General features: G+C 42.3%; 1 protein-coding gene across 1 annotated transcript in view; it reads left to right on the forward strand.

Annotated features, from left to right (window-relative positions):
* The first annotated feature begins 5,373 nt into the window (after nt 1-5,373).
* CALD1 (caldesmon 1) overlaps nt 5,374-16,955 on the forward strand; it is a 167,818-nt gene continuing 156,236 nt past the window's right edge. The window contains exon 1 of the mRNA XM_012720775.1: nt 5,374-5,622. The gene's annotated coding sequence lies outside the window, so the exon portion shown is untranslated. The remainder of the gene's footprint in view (nt 5,623-16,955) is intronic.

Consider the following 16,955-nt stretch of genomic DNA (forward strand, 5'->3'; position numbering starts at 1 on the left):
CTACCCCTTTGGATGCAACATTGCATCCAATATTGGTAACTTCAGCCCTTGATAACTTCAGAATGAACATGTCTCATTCCTGGCACTGGGTAACCCGTAAGTCCTCTGAATCTGGACTATCGTCCTTGGTTTGGAGAAAAGCTAATGTTTAATATCTTCAATAATATATCCTTTTCCACAGTCTTCTTTGCCCTCTTTCCTTGAATACTCAGAAGTTGCTCTTTGAATTGCTTTTCAAGTCTTCTCATTTCTTCTCTCTTCTTTTCCATCTTTTCTTTTTTCTTCTGCTTTTTGTGAAGATTTTTCTAAATTTATCTTCAGTTTCTTGTATTGAGCTTTTTTAAATTACTGTCATTTTTCATGCACACAAGTTCTTTCCTCTTCTCAGAAAGTACGGGTTATAAAGCATCTTTCTCTTGTTTCATAGAGTATCTTCTTTCTCTGAGAATAGTAATGATAGTTTCCAGGCTAATTATATCATATTCTAGCTTTCCTGAAGTGTTCTTCCGTTTCTTGTCCTGACTCTCTTTCCTCTGAACTTCTTTTTCCATTGCTCCTCTGCTACTGTTCACCCACTGTCCTTGGGTCACGGACCTCAAACCTCTGTGCCTTCGGGTCTTTTTCCAAGGACATGTCAACTTCCCCAGAGTGGAATCTTCCAGTTTCCTTCCTGTGGAGTACAGACCTGACCCACTGTGTCCTGGAAGCCCCCCAGAGTGCAGAGATTGGGGGCATTTTGAGGCCGTTGAGAGTCAACTTCCACTTAAAAGTCTGCTTTCCAAGTGCATGGCTTTGAGTGACACAACACTTCTCTCCAGAGTAAAATTGCAGTTTCTGCCCACTTGTGAGAAGCTTATTCACTGGGTTGTGTATGGGGTGCATTCATGTGTGTGTATGTGTGTGCGCGCACCTCTGTATGTCCATCTATTCCCCCCTCAAATTTTCAACCAAACCTGTTTTCTGCTCAGTCTCTCTCCTTCACGGGATCCCAAGGCTTTCTGGAGTTGGTGCTTTCTGCCATCTCGGCAGAGCGCAGTTTCTCAGGTCTGTTAACTTAATTACCAACCTCCATCCGTTTTCCATATTCCAGAGTTTGGCTGACATCTGAAATCCCTTCTCTCTCCTTCCAGGACGTTTTGCCTTGTAGGATTTATTTATTTACTTTTATTTCTTTACTATCATTTCAATGAAATTGGGGGAAGGAGCAGAATTAATGTCTATATCCTCCCCTTTTTCAGTCTTTCCATTTGTAAATTCCATTTTTATGACTTAAGAATCTTCCTGATCATAAACATACCCCTTCACAATTATCCCTAATCATTTGCAAGTTTTATTTTTCGTGGAGCCTGGGTTCTTTTAGTGTAAAGTAGGAATCAGATTTTGAATCTGATTTTATTGTTCCCACATAGAAATCACTTGTAATCTTACCATTAATAAAATCATCTACTCGTTTCTCTCAGACTTGTAGCCCCACTGTTATTATTTTTAAAGTTTCCCTATAGGCGTGAATCTATTTCTAGGCTTTCTATTTTATTTAGTTAAGCAATTTGACTATTCCTGTGCCAATAACACTTATCTTAATTAGAACTGTTCTATTAAAAAAAACTACTTATTTTTAGATTTTTTTTTCTTTTTTTCCATATGAGATGTGGGATTGTTTGGTCAAGTTCCACAAAAATATCATTTAGGGATTTGAACTGGATTAACATAGGTTAATCTGAGAAGAATTTACATCTTTATGATTTTTAGATTTTCCATTCTTAAATGGGATGTTTCATCATTTATTCAGACTCTTTTTTTCTTAAATCAATTTTTGTAATTTTTTGTACACATTCTTTTAGTTTATTCCCAGATAATACACACTTTTGTTATTAGAAATAGTATCTTTTCCCATTATATTTTAAAATTAGAAATAATTGCTAACAAGAAACATAGGCTTTTAGACACTGAATTTGGTCTCAAAAATCTTGAAAGTCTAATTAGTTGTACTGTATATTTAGATTCCCTTGAATTTTCTACACACATAATAATTAGCAAATAGACATTTTGTTTTCTTTTAAATATAATTTTTCTTCCTTCTTTTTCACTCTAGCTTTGTCTTGGTTAGGAACTCCAGCCCATTTTGTAACTGTAGAAAAGTTAGTAATCATCCTTATCTTCTTCTTGTTGCTGTTATTATGGGAACACTCAACATTTCATCATTAAGTATTAAGTTTACTGTGTATTACTTCTGGTACACATAATGTGTCTCATGTTGCTAGAGATTCCATTGCTAATTTTTAAAGACCATATTCCCCGTGAAGTGATTACTAATATTACCAAGTTTATCATCTACTGAGATGAATTTCTTTTCCTTTTTATACTTAAAAAATTAAACTGTTAATGTTGAATAACGTGTTAGTAGATTTTCATACTTTGAGCACTGGTCCTGCTTTTTTTTTTTTTACTCTACTACGATGGATTCAATATGCTTTTTTTAAACTCTACTACAATAGATTCACTATGCTTTTTTTCATCCACATTCATAATTACAGTTAGTCTAATTCCCTCTCTTTATTACTGTCTTTGTTGTCCTATTTCGATGACAATATTCTGCAAGTCTGTTTATTGTTCTATAAACTTGAGTTTCTGGAACTATCTCATTTGAGTAAAAGAAGGTATGTGTTTGGGGGCAGAATGGGTGGTTCTGTCTGCTGCCACCTAAAAGACCCAAATCATCTGTTTTATTCAATATAGTAGATGTTTTAAGCTGGGAGAATGTACATTTTGTATGGAATAAAGTAAAGAGAATATAATTTTCAATGAAAAAAGTGTGGTTACTTTTTCAGATTGAGACACAAACAAAATATAATTGCTCACTACTGGGTCTACATGATTATAAACATTCAATTGGAACTGAAAAAACACTATGAATTATCCAGATGTTTCCAACTGTCTCTTTAGATTTGGTTTGATTAGATAGACATATCCTATGCTGGACAAGCTCTTCTTTATCTGGAATGACCCCAAAGGGAAATTCATCCCACACAAATTTCCTATATGAACCTGGTGTATTTTTAGTATTGTTTACAAGTGACTTCTGGAAAAGTAAATACTATGAAAGTGAAGTTTCCCATGGCAAAAATTGGACAATGTATAACTTCTTTGCTTCCTCCCTTTATCCCCTTCCTTTCTTTCTTATTCCTGTTTTGTTTGTTTGTTTGTTTTAAGTAAAAAGAGAGCCAAAAACAGTTTTATAAATTCCACTTTCTCCACAATATTTCAAATATACAAAATTAGTTGAATGGTTGCCCATCCATTATACCCTATACATGATATATTTCAAATTTATCTAGGGAAACAAACTTCTCTTTCCCAAAGACATAACCCCAACATATTTACCATTTATCTTCTAAAAACCATGCAAAATGCATGTCCTTTCCATGTTTCCTGCTGATAATATTTTCCCCATTTGTAGTGCAGCCTTCCTTTTCTCTGGAAAGCTGGCATGTATTTTACTGATAGATTGCAAATTATGCCCCGATGCTCTTCAACTGCTCACACACAGGGGGTGGGTGTGCCGCTTTGGATAGGATCAGCAATGGCATGGAACGCAGCATTATGGCAGGCCTCACTGGGCCCTGGAGACCATGGCCCCCGCATAGCTCAGGACAACAGACTGTCTCCACACAGATGTCAGCCGCTGAGTCATTTTCAGAACTCACCTGTGTCTGTCCGACGACGCTGTCAATGGCGGCAGACAAGAAGTACTATTTTCTCTTTACAACCTGTCCAGCTTTGGGATGTCCCATGCAGCAAAACCGCCTGTGTTCTGAAAGTTTATTTTCAAATTATTTATTTGAGATCAGAAAACATTTTCCCATAGGAACATGAGCTGCATGTAGATGTGGCTTGGGCCCATGGACTTGAAAGGCAGCCCTGACTCTCTTCCCACCAACCATTATTTATTCTGTTGCCCTGGGAAAGTGTATTCTGAGTTCTAACTTGGGATGCCTGGAGCTCACCTCTCTCTATGTCTGGCAGCCTTTGCTGTAGCTTTTTTGGGCCTGTGCAGCTGTGGCAGCCAAGAAAAGAGGGGCAGGGTACTCCCCAAGAAAGAAGGAGACAGGTGGAAGGTGGACATGGATCATGTCTCTGGGTAACCAGTGAGTGCTGGCGGTGAAGAAGGAAGCCATCTGTGTGGATGGGACATTTCTCAACTCTTCTGAGACCAAGGAGACATTTTTCTAAGCAGAGACCATTCTAGGTTCTTCATCAATAGGGAAAACCCTCTGGAGTGAAACCTCAAGTTTTTGAAGACCAAACTTCAGGATTCATAATTGTCCAGGGTAAATACTTTTAACACTTGATCAGTCATGATGCAACAGTCTCTGAGCACATCACAAATTAGTGACATAAGCTAGATGTTGGCCTCGGGCCTGACAAAGACCAAGTGCTTGAATGGGATACTGGTGGGCCGGGGGTTGGCTTCTGATTGGAACGTAAGCCCACAGCGTGGGTGCACAGCGTGGGTGCCCAAGTGGGCTTGTGACTCCACCCTAATTCTGCATCCCCTGATTCTCACCTCATTCTCACACTTCCTGCCAATGAAGACCTGATCAGAGTATGTCTCAGAAGTCTCTAGACCTGGTGTTTTCTGTCTACACCTAAACCAGGGCCTGAGTCTTTTCATCCCCTTTCTGTGGTGCGTTATTTCTCCCCGGAGCTCCCTGTTGCCAAAGCTGAGAAAAGCAAGGGCCAGGGAGATGGAGGTGATGTGGAAACCAAGGAGGAGAATGGAGCCCGCTTCACCCAGTCTAGCCAGTCTCTAGCACTTTGCTTATTCTGGCGAACTAACCTCCTCTGAAAGGCCTGAGGGTTTCTGTCTGTTGTGTTTATAACACCATGTAGAAATAGTTTAAGGGACTGTGCCTCTTGCAGGTTAGAATTTAGCCTGTATACCAGACCTGGTTCGCGACTTTAAAATTACCTCACAATTTAATGTCATCGTGGCTATACAGCTCCTTTTGAAAAATTCGCTCTGAAGGCTCCCTGGAGTACAAAGCCTTCCCCACCCCCACCCCCATAAACTTATGGACTGCGAACTTGGAGTTTCCTAGCCTGTGCTTGCTTTTCAAAGTCCCGTTTGTGCTCCACAAGACAGCCTCTTTCTCCAAGATTAACATTTCTTCGGATGGTTCCTGACAATGGATTCACTTCCAGAGGCCCTGCAAGGGATAACCAAAAAAGGGCATGGCGCGGGCTGGTTTGGCAGCCTGCACGCAGTTTCAAGCTTTTTAGGTCTTGGTTTTTCTGACGAGTGATTTCCTGAGCATGCCAAGGGAATGACAGGCATCTCCGCAGCCAGACTGCATCCACCTCGGCCCGGGGTGTCGTCACTGGCTGCTTATTAGAAAAGCTACAGGACAATGCATACCACCGGCTGCCGACAGTAAACATCAGGGGTATGTGCTCACTTAGCATGGGCTTCTGGGAGGAGCTACGGAAGGGAAGGGCGGTCTGGAGTCTTGTTGAATAGAGCAGTGTGCACCGCTGCCTGCCTGCCCTCCTGCTGTGCGCCTGCGGAAAGAAACCGGTCCTGCTTTCCCCCGCAGTCCCCAGGAAGAAGTTTCAGCCTGAGAGGTAAGGCACGGAGGGCTTTCTTTGATCTCTCCCAGAGAGACTGGGGGCTTTTCTCTGGGTCGTCAGCATTTGTGGGCAAGGTAGCGGGTGCTGGAAGCTTGTGGAAGCCGGTACTCCCTGCAAACTCTCAAACCAGATCAGGCTTTTCTGCGGGCTGATGTTGCCGGAAGACAAGCGAGAGGAGATTCCACATCTTGTACTTCGAGTCAAGTAGGAGCCGTCGTGGGGAGACTCAGACTCAGGGACCCCGACAGCTTTGATTAGGACAGCCTTTTGTTTTGGGTGGGGGTATACCTGAGAGCCCGTCTGCTCCAACCAGCCTCCCTCCTGCTTCTCTAAAGAGGTTTCGCTTAAAACACACACATACACACACATACACACACACACGCACACATACGCACACACGACTTCTTAGGTTGATGAGAAGTCAAACACAGATGATTTTGAACCAGAGACTTTGGTTTTTCTTCTGCTCAGCAGTATTTAAGCCTGAACATCTAGAGCTACAAGGAAATGGGTGAGAGGTGGGAAGAGCCCAGCTACTTAGTACCAGTTGAGTTAATGTAACTGATCTGATATTTGCTAAGACAGAGATACCTACCATGATCTGTTTCCTATAAAACCTAATAATGAAGAGAATGCCTGGGTTCGTGGGTGTGTTTTTAGAAACTTCATTTAACATCCTGCCAAGCTATGTCTTAGGAAATGCTATTTTCTGTTTGAAAAAGTGCCTGAGCGTAAGTAGGGCGTTTGACACGGTGTAGGTTGGAAGTGTGTTGCAGAGAGGGAGGAAACCCACAGTCAGACTCTCCCGGCATCTTGCACAGCAGGAGAAGTAACCTGGAATTCCTTTTAGAAAGACCTGGTTGGAAAGGGGGTGGGGAGTGTGTGCTCTGTGCTGTGGTAACACATGGTCAAAAAATTGCATGAGAACAAAATACTTGATCTTCACAGCTCCCAGCGTGTAACAGGGCTATGCGGATAAACTCGTAAACTCAAACAGTAAAATCCTTCTAAGGTTTTGGCAAAGCCAGGCACGTATGGCCAGAAATTAAATGAGGACTAGATGGCATGTGGTAAGAAGAGCAAACCTGGTCATTTTTAAATAAGCCCAAACAAACATGAGAAGTTTCCAGCCTAAATGACTGACACAACTTGAATATATTCCGTGGGGTGAGGTGACTTTGGATTGTGAGTCATTAAATAATCATTTCTCTTTGTATTTAGAAGTTTGGGGATAATTTTCTTGAGAATGCCTCTCTCTCTCCTTCTAGAAGTGATATATGAGAACAGAATTCCCTGCGAATTTCTTTTCCTGGAGCAGTTTTGAGTAAGTGTGAGAGAAAGGCTGCAGACGAACGCTATAGTTTGATTATTGTCCTTCCCTTAAAGAGCTCAAGTTCCAAACTATTTTTGCAGTGTTTTTAATGTCAATCAAAATAGGGAGAGCAGTTTCTTTCTCAACTGTTCTCTCAACCATGTAGGGAATGCAGTTTGGAAGGAAATCTGTAATCTTGGGATTTGAGGATAAATTCCATTTTAAAACCAACATCGCCAAATCCCTAAAAGTTCGAGTTTTGCTACTAATACACTCTCCTGTTGTCCTCATGTGCTCCTCACCCCACAACAAGCATAAAAACGCATTTTTCCTGATTATGCTCTAAGTGCTCTACTCTAGGTAATGACAGAGCAAGGGGATCTGACATTTACTTACGCTGAATATCTTCCTTTGGGCTATCAGCTAGAACGCATCTCCCCAAAGAGGGGGGTAACTGAAAGATGGTGAATCCACAGTGTAACAACTTGCATTTTATCAAAACCATTGAATGCAAAAGTCTGGAATAAAAAGTCACTCATAAAAAGTTGATCATATACTCACATAGTGCACACGGATATCACACACAGATAGCACACACACAGCAAACACTCATGGCGCACACACGGCATACACATAGCACAAGCACACACACGTTCACACATACCACACATACAGCACACACACGGTACTCATGCATCATGCACACATGGTACCTGCATGTATTACATACATGGTACACATGTATAGTGCACCTACATGATACACACATAGTATGCACACACACTGTACACACACAGCACACACACTGTATACACAGTGCACACATGCACGTGCATGGTACACACATAGCATGCACATGGCATTTACATATCACACATAGAATATACACATGGCACACACACATTGCACACACTTGGTATACATGCATAGTGTGTGCAACATAATGTACATGTAGGATACACACATGGTATGTCATTGTGTGCACACACAGTGCACATATAATACATACAGCACACACATTGCTACACACATTGTACATGCTAGTGATAGACACACACATTACAGTGGATGGGTCCATAGGTAATATGTTGTGTTGTTTCCATTATTCAAAGCCAGTAGAATGTGCCATTCAAATAATACAGATCAGAAGATTGCTTTAAATAAATACACAATTTTTGCAGTTTGGTCAAAAGAACCAATTTCAAACTGCAGCTTGAAGGATTTAAATGATATAGAAGCATATCCTGACAGTGAAGCAACTAGCAATTTTAATTGGCTCCTATGACTGCCCTGAGAGTCTCCTGGTCTGGGGCAGATGGAATAGGTTGGCCTTGTGTCCAGTCATGGAAAGTTCTAGGTAGTCTCTGTACTGATTTCAGTAGTTCTTTTCCTAAAATGACTTGTAGCTGTAAGCATTTCTCATTTTTATGGTAGCATAGTTACTAGTTTGTCATTGACTAGCAAGTCAAAAAATGACTTAGCGATGGCCGTGAAAGGGGATTAGCTCGTTTCCTGTCTGCCTGAAGTCTCAGAAATGTGGTGGGGTGAGAGGGGGACAGGGGAAAATGCTGACAACGTGGTATGCAAATAGCATGGTAGGACTAAAGAGGAGGTCAGAAAGATGCTGCCAAAGAATGTTCAGACTTTAGAAAAGAGTTTTCTGGATAAATTCTCTCAGAGCCTGAAAATAGAACTGTAGCTCCTTAGTGAAAGTCCTTCATCTGTCAAGCTAATCCAAGTCACTGGAGCGATGCCCATAGGTTCTGAGTGCTTGGGTAATTTAAAGAGATATTTATTTGCAACTCAGGCTTAACTTAGGAGCACTAGCAAGAGACTCAGTCCTAGTACCAGTTCCTCTGCAGATAACCACATATGGAAGCACTCATTAACTCTTTGACCTCATCTGTAGAATGGCATTCTTAGCTTCCTGTAAGTGGTTTTCTCCCATAGTGGTTAAGATGTTCACGTGAGATTGAGTTGTTTGCCCGCTTGTCTCTGATTGGATACCTTGAAATGCAATTTGAGTCCCCTGGACACTGAATTCATCTTGGCTGGTATTCTTCACTTTTTAGCTGGTATCCATTCCTCATATTTGAGGGCCTTCAAGTGGTACCTTCTGGATCCTATTTCTTTCTAGAACCCTGAGCTCAAAGTTCATAAAATACTGCTCTACCTCAATGTTATCTGAATTGGTCTTGATGCTCAGAGACCAGGAAGATGCAAATATTGATGGGATGGTCTCCCATCAGTCATGGGAGACCATAGCCAAGAATCAGGAAGTTTGCAGATCCTGTTGAACAGAAGACCAATGACAAGGTGTTGACAATAGAAAGGCCTTATGAGTGAGATAGCTTCTTTGCCTCCAGCCAAAAGCATGGAAATAATCCCAGCATGTCAAGCCTGGGCCTTGTAGTGAGAGTGAGGTAATCAGGAGCACCTGGTTGTGGTTCCTGTTGGTATTGAGACCAGACTGCTTCAAGGATCTGGCTTCTCACCTCTGTTCACTTCAGTCTTTAGTGTCCCTGCTGGTTCTCCTGTAACTGACCACTGGTGGCATCCTAACTTCCCTAAGCCCTGTCTTCCGCCTCTACCAGCTTCCTCACCACCCCTCTCTCACCCCAGGGGTAGTACTTTCCTGATCCAATATCAACAATTCCCAATGGTGTACCTCTAGATGGAGATCCAAGAAGAGGAGAAAGATCAAGCACAGATAGATACAAAATAGGGAAAACATTTTTTCCACTTTTTTAGGAAGAAAGAAAAGAGAGCAAATAGAGTAGATAGCCAAGCAATTTGGAGATAGTTACAGTTGACTGATGAGAAGGCCAGGTGGGAAAAGATGACATGAACAATGAGGTAGAGTTAGTGGGGTTGGGACTGCCGATTCTTCCCCATGTTGTTGTGGTAGATGCAAGAGAATCTTGGCCCGATAAAAATTCTTGGAGAGTCTCAGAATTGAGTGTCTGATAAAAACTACATTCTTAAGGTCTTTTGTGAAGCCACCTTCTTCATGGACATGATACCCTCAAGCTAGAGGAAGGGGTGTGAAGTGAGAAGTGAGGTAAAGGCTTGATTCCCACTGGAACAAGGGTGGACGGGATCAGGACATGAGTGGTGCTGTGCAATCTGGTTCCCCAGCATCTTTGGACAGAAGAAAGGATGGTGTAAACACACAGGTATAAGAGATTTCCTCACAGGGCCTCCATTGGAAAGACGAGGTCACACCTAGAGATGGCCGTTTCTATAGGGAGCTTGTGGGAGCAAGAGGAAGTCAGGAGTGGCAGCTACTAAGAGCTAGAAGACCACATACCTTAGTAAAAGGATTGCTAAGTTAACAGTGAGGAAACAGTTCAAAGAAACTAACTCTTTTGGGGATGTTTTAAGTGAGTTGGGTGCTCTTAGTAAGCACTCATTTTAGTACATGGCTTTTCCTTTGGAAGAAGAAAGAATATATATATCAGTTATGGAAAACTGAAGATAAGTTGTTTGCTAAGCATTGCCTGAAGTTTGTGTCATTGTTTTGTAAATATGTGGATGAATGAGTTATTGAGGAAATCATTTCACTTGGAGAGGGATGGACATAGGAGTAGGGATATATAGTTTGTTCCTTATATACGCGTTGGGACATTCTTTCTCACTTGTCTCTAAATATGCTGCTCAAGAGTGAACTAGGCTGATTTCACCTGGTGGACAGGACAAAGTCCCCAAGGATCCCAAGGACCAGAAGCATCAAGGGCATTAATTCCACTGGGGTTTAAAAGGTGTAAATTGGATGTATGTAAATCATAACAGTTGTCTACCATGTGAATTACAACCAGACAAGCAAGAGAGAAAGAGCAATCACCAGAACAGGAAGAGGATTAGAGACCAAGAGCTTTCTTAGCAAGACTGTGCATGGACAGGAACCGAGACAGAGGTGTGAGCACTTGGCTTAGTGGTCAGGACAAATAGAGCCTTATTTTTTTTTTTTAATTTATTTATTTGTGCATACAGTACAGGCCAGAGGCTCAGGGGCGGTGAGAGGCTTCACCAGAGACAGAGTGAGGAGCAGAACAGGCAGATCTACGAAGTACACTGCTGAGGGGAGCAGGGGGCGGGTCAGGAGAGGTCTGCCACACCATGTGGTCACCTCCGGGGCAGGCAGGAATCGAACTCATACGGAAGCGGCTTTTAGATTCTCAGTGCTGTGCTTTAACCTGCTGCGCCACCAGGGAGGGCCCAAGCCTTATTTTAATAAGCTTCATGGGACTCCCTCCTTCATGGCGCAGGTGTTAAAGTCTCAAAGCTATAGAGCCATCAGCAGCCACTGCAGCACGAGTTCTGTTCCAAGCCAGGGAGTGGCCCACATGGCACAGCCGACCTCTCCTGTCTCACTTGCTGTTCCCCTCAGCAGAGATTTCAACTGAAATCTCCTATTTCAGTAGATCTGTCTGATCTTCTCCCTACTCTGTCTCTGGTGAATCCTCTCACCCCCCTGCACTTCTGACCTGCACCCCAGTTCTTGTATGCATAAAAAAAGAAATCTTTAAAAACAAACAAACAGGCCCTCCCTGGTGGCGCAGCGGGTTAAAGCACAGCACTGAGAATCTGAAGCCACTTCCGCATGAGTTCGATTCCCGCCTGCCGCCTGCCCGGGAGGAGACCACATGGCGAGCCAGACCTCTCCTGACCCGCCCGCTGCTTCCCTCGGCAGTGTACTTTGTCGATCTGCCTGTTCTGCTCCCCACTCTGTCTCTGGTGAAGCCTCTTACTGCCCCTGAGCCTCTGGCCTGTACCCCAGTTCTGTATGAATAAATAAATAAATCTCTTTTTTTTTTTAAATAAATAAATCTTTAAAAAAAAAAAAACTACATCTTAAAAAAACAAGTTTCATAGCTCAGATAAAGGAAGAGGATACCAGGTGTGTGTGGAATAATAAAAGAATGGAATCACATGGAAATCCAAGACCAGAAGCCAAGTTGGGACCAGCATCCACAGAGAAAGGGGCTGGAGTGAAGGTGTGCAGGGACTCAACTGAGCAAGGTCTGCGTGTCTCACGGAGGTGACTCAGCAGCCAGCACGTGTGGCTGCTCTCTTGTGCTATTTTCCTTTTGTGTTTCCTGGTCAGATTCTGAGAAAGGAACTCTGATTGATTCGGCTGACATCTATTGTCTTTATTTGGCAAATCCCTTAGCAAAAGGGGACAGCAAAGGTTAGGGAGATGCCGGGCTTAGTTGTTGAACAGCAGTGGACCTGGCAGGAGCAGCAACAACAACGTCACTCTTTGTTATGCAGAAGAGAAAGTTGGGCACAGAAGACATATTAGTTCAAATGGTCAATGGCTATCAATGACCAGCGTTTCATTTTGACTTGACTGTACTGCTAGAGGCAAATAGCTTATGTTCAAGTCCTGCAATACTTAATGACAATTTGGCATGGCCTGATGGGTCAATCTGGAGGAGAAATTTTCCATTTGATAGCTGGAAAGGATATGAATTATCCATTTTAAGGAGATGCTGAGGAAAAGCACTTGAGTATTTTCATGGGAAAGAAATTTCATGAGCCAGAGGTGAGAGATTTGGTTCCCCCTCCAAGTAGGAAATGATTCAATAAATGAAGATGTATTTCTAAATAAAAATAACCAGTTATTTTAAGTCACGGGTCTTAATGACCTTCATGCATTAAAGCTGGTGTATCTTCAATCAATAGAAGCTTCTGGTCTTTTCGGTATTTGCAGATACCTTTGAGGAACTCCTGTCTGGGTATCTTTCAGGGGTCTTTTCTTCAGGGAGGCATTCACAAATACTTGTCCAGGGGCCAGCGTCAAAGGTTGGGGGGAGGAGGGACAGAATATGAGGGATAGATAAAGGATCTGGGATGATTTTATCCCAAAGGGAAGAAAAATCGGACCACATGGAATCTTCAAATATTTGGAGTACTTTTATGTGGAGAGGGGAGAAGGTGTTTGTGCTTTTCAAGACAGTGGAACTGATTCATGGGTTCAGAGATTCTGAATTTTTACATAAATTCATACAATTTTTAATTAGGGCAGTTTTAGCAGTCATTCAGTTCAGGTTATGTAAGTAATTTTTCATTTGTTTGCCACCAATTGGTGGTGACCATCTGGAACACTTTGTTGAGAAGGAGTTTGAGTAGGGGTGGAGGTGTTGTCATTGATAATGATGTCAATTGCTATTCAAGTACCAGGAATTTCACACCACTGATCTTGTGCATGGATTTCTAACCTCTGCACCTTGGGTCCTAGGGAGATCATGGAGAAGTCAGGAAGTAAGAAATAAACAAATCCACATATATGGCAACTGTTTTTAGCAAGCTGAGGAAATAATACTTCTTATACAATATTGTTGTTTTTGTAATTATATTGACGCATTATGATGATAAATGTGCATTGATTTAAGATTTAAGTTATTCAAGTGATAGTGGCTTTCGACATTGTGTTTTCTGCATCAATGAACCTAACTCATATAATTATATTGTATATAGGAAGGCTGGGATTGGAATCTCAGGAAGAAATCCCTTTAAAAAAAAAAAGGATCCAGTAAATTGTATTTCATTTTTCAGATGAGAAGTGAAAGCCTAGCCATACCAAGTAAAATTGTACATGTATTTGAAAGCTTTTTTGATTAATGTCTGCCCATTTTATTGGTTAGTAAAATTCATAAGGGTAGAAAACATTTTTTCATTAATATATACCCAATGCCTGGCACATCACAGAAACCCAAGAAATACTGTTCAGTGAAAGAACAAACCAAGTCGCTTGATGAAAGGCACCCAGTTAGTGGTCGAGGTGGTTTTAGAACACACATCTCTGACTCCCAAGCTATTAAGCAGATTGCAATCGGGAATGGGAATGTCCCATCTTAAAAGTTACCAAATCTCTTGGGTCCTCCCTGGTGGCACAGCGGGTTAAAGCACTGCACTAAGAAGCTTGAGTCACTTCCACATGAGTTCGATTCCCGCCTGCTCCAGAGGAGATCCACATGGCATGACAGACCTCTCCTGACCCGCCTGCTGCTCCCCTCAGCAGTGTACTTCATCGATCTGCCTGTTCTGCTCCCCACTCTGTCCCAGGTGAATCCTCTCATCCTCCGCATCTCTGGCCTGTACCCCAGTTCTGTACGAATAAATAAAATAAATCTTTAAAAAAAAAAAAAGTTACCAAATCTCGATTACACAGTGCAGCTTGATTTGCCTGTAGCCCAGTAGATCTTAACCACAGCCTTCATCAGAATCAATTCTATGGCTTTTAAAAAATATACATCCCTGAGATCCATCCCAGGAGATTCTGATTCACTAGATCTAGAGTCTGCAGTTTGTAAAATATCCCTGGTGATTCTGCTAAAATATCTTGGCTCAGAAACAGTTCTGTACAACTATGCTTAAGATAATTTATAGTAGATGTATGGGGTTACTTCTTTCACAGAAACTGGTTTGCTTAGTTTTGAATAATTTCTTCCTAAAAGTTAACACTTGTATATTCCAAATGATCAGTTTTACCCATGTGCTACAGAAAAGTTAAAAAATTGACCTGAACATTCCACCGACTTCCCGTCCTCTTGGTTTGGACACGAAGCTCTCCAGTCTGGAAGGTCAAGCTTCCTGATGAGATTTCCAGCATTTTGCTGGAAATGTGGCAAGAGTAAAATATCTCATGGTGTTTCTACTTCCTGTTCCAGCCACCATCACTAAGTGAAATTTAGGCTAAGGGGGAGGAGCGGATAGAGGGAAATTTTTCTCTATGTTTCTGTCCTTAAGATGCTTTGAAGGTTGCTTACTTAAGCTAGTTGCCTTACCAGGAAAAACAGAAAATGTTTTTCTCTCTCTTCCACTCTGTGGTATGGAACATTCAAATACTGAGTGGGAAGAAAGGAGAAACCGCTTCCCCTACCCCTCACCTCCCTGCCCCAGCCCAACACCATCATCTGGCTCAAACGCTTCCCTGGGTGGGCCTGTCGGAAGCATGTGGACCCTGGGAGACAAGAGGCCCCAGGTGTATGGAAAGAGTGAGTTGGCTTTTGCAGGGGGACAGAAAATCCACCTCTTAGGCCTTCCTTTACTAAACAGTCAAGAGTTATACCCTCTGTTACAGAGAATCTACCGTATTCTGAGCATCAAGTCATAAATTGTATGCACTCAGGATTACAGGGCTTAAAATTTCTTGCAGGAGCAACGTGGCCCAACAGGAATGCCAGAGTTGTTCCTCTGTTTAGACTGTGCTTTTTGGTGTTCAGACCCACGCTCCCTCTGGGTAGATAAAACAGGATTGTTGGGAGAAAATCAGTGAAGAGATTAGGACCCTTCTCCCACATAATGACGCCACACTGACTCAGCCTGCCGTTCCTCGACCCCGTCTCCTCTTTCCATGCAGCCTAAATGGCGATGTTTGGAGCCAGCTCCTACCAGCTGTCAAAAACAATTGTTACATTTTCAAGATTTTGAGAACCACTTGTTATTATTAAAACCAGCCATTATTAAAATTAAGTTATAGAATAATATAATATTGCAATGACACAAATTTTATTAAAAGCCAAAGTAACAAATATTCAAAGCTCAGCCCCCCTAATAGTCTGCTATGCTTGACAATTATCCACGTTATTGAGGTTCGTGGCATCTTTTGCATCTGTATAGTAGAAATGGATTTTAATGCTGTGCCATGAGCATCTCCTTCCAGTTCTTCAGTCTTTGATGTCATGTAGGGAGCCTGGCGTGAATGTATTTAAACCATGGAAATGAACAAATGCTATAAATCAGATTCCCTTCCTTCCTCCCCCCCAGCCCAACCGCCCCCCCCCCCACCCTTCTACCTGCTCAAGTACATTGTCAAGCCCGACAAACACAGCTCTGATTCTAAGGTGCCAAGTTAGTAAAGTTAGGTGGGCCAGTCAGAATACCTCTGCTGTTCAGTTGCATCATATTTATAATGTGTGCTGGCATTGTGTATTTATTTATTTCCTACACTCCTACAACATAAGCATCATGCTATCAGGGACCTTATCTGCCTTTTTTTAGTACCATGACTTGATCCTATAAAAGTCCCCACTATGCCACACATAGTAGGAACTTACTCTGTGAATTTGGTGAATAAAGCATAATGTCCATAATTTATTGATAAGAAAACCGATTTATACTTGACTCCTCCACCCCCGCCACTATGTCACTGCTGATGCTTTGCACAGTATCATTGCTGATACTCAGCACATACTACTGGTATGCAGATAGTTATTTGATAAAAATCAAATAAGCAATTTTCATTATTAGCAAGTTTATCGGTGAGGAATCACTAATAGTTAAATAACACTTGAAGGTCACACAGCTTGTAACTGCAGAGCAGGTTCAGAGTGGATAAGCTGGCTTGTTAGGGCACTGGCTTAACCAGCACACCATCCTGATGCTGACTCCTGTGATGAAGACTTCTGTCCTGTATATGTCTCTGCAGATGTGACCTATTTGAAGACAAACTTTGGAATCAGAAGACTTGAGTCTGAATCTCAAATTTGCCATTTTCTAGCCTGTTGTTCATCTGCAAAGTAGGGGAATTTTCCCTCCATTTTAGAGTTATTACATGGATGAGAAATAACAATCCTAGAGTTATTACATGGATGAGAAATAACAATCCTAAAATGCTTGCAACATGAGGGCCTCCCTGGTGGCACTGGGGTTAAAGTCAGCGCTATCAAGCTCTCAGCAGCCACTGCAGCACGAGTTCAATCCCCAGCCAGGGAGCTGACCCACCTGACACAGCAGACTTCTCCTGTCCCGCCCACTGTTTCCCTCAGCAGTGTAGATCCACCTGTTCTGCTCCCCACTGTCTCTGGTGAGTCCTTTCACTCCCCGTACCTCTGGCCTACACCCCAGAGGCTCTTGTATGTATAAATTTTTTTTAAAAAAAATCTTTATTAAAAAAATGCTTGCGGCCCTCCCTGGTGGCGCAGCGGGTTAAAAGCACAGCACTTAGAAAGCCACTTCCGCATGAGTTCGATCCCCGCCTGCCCCGGATGTGACCATATGGCGTGGC

The sequence above is a fragment of the Condylura cristata genome, unplaced genomic scaffold (assembly GCF_000260355.1).
Source record: "Condylura cristata isolate star-nosed mole 26May11 unplaced genomic scaffold, ConCri1.0 scaffold00005, whole genome shotgun sequence".
Classification (NCBI taxonomy): Eukaryota; Metazoa; Chordata; class Mammalia; order Eulipotyphla; family Talpidae; genus Condylura; species Condylura cristata.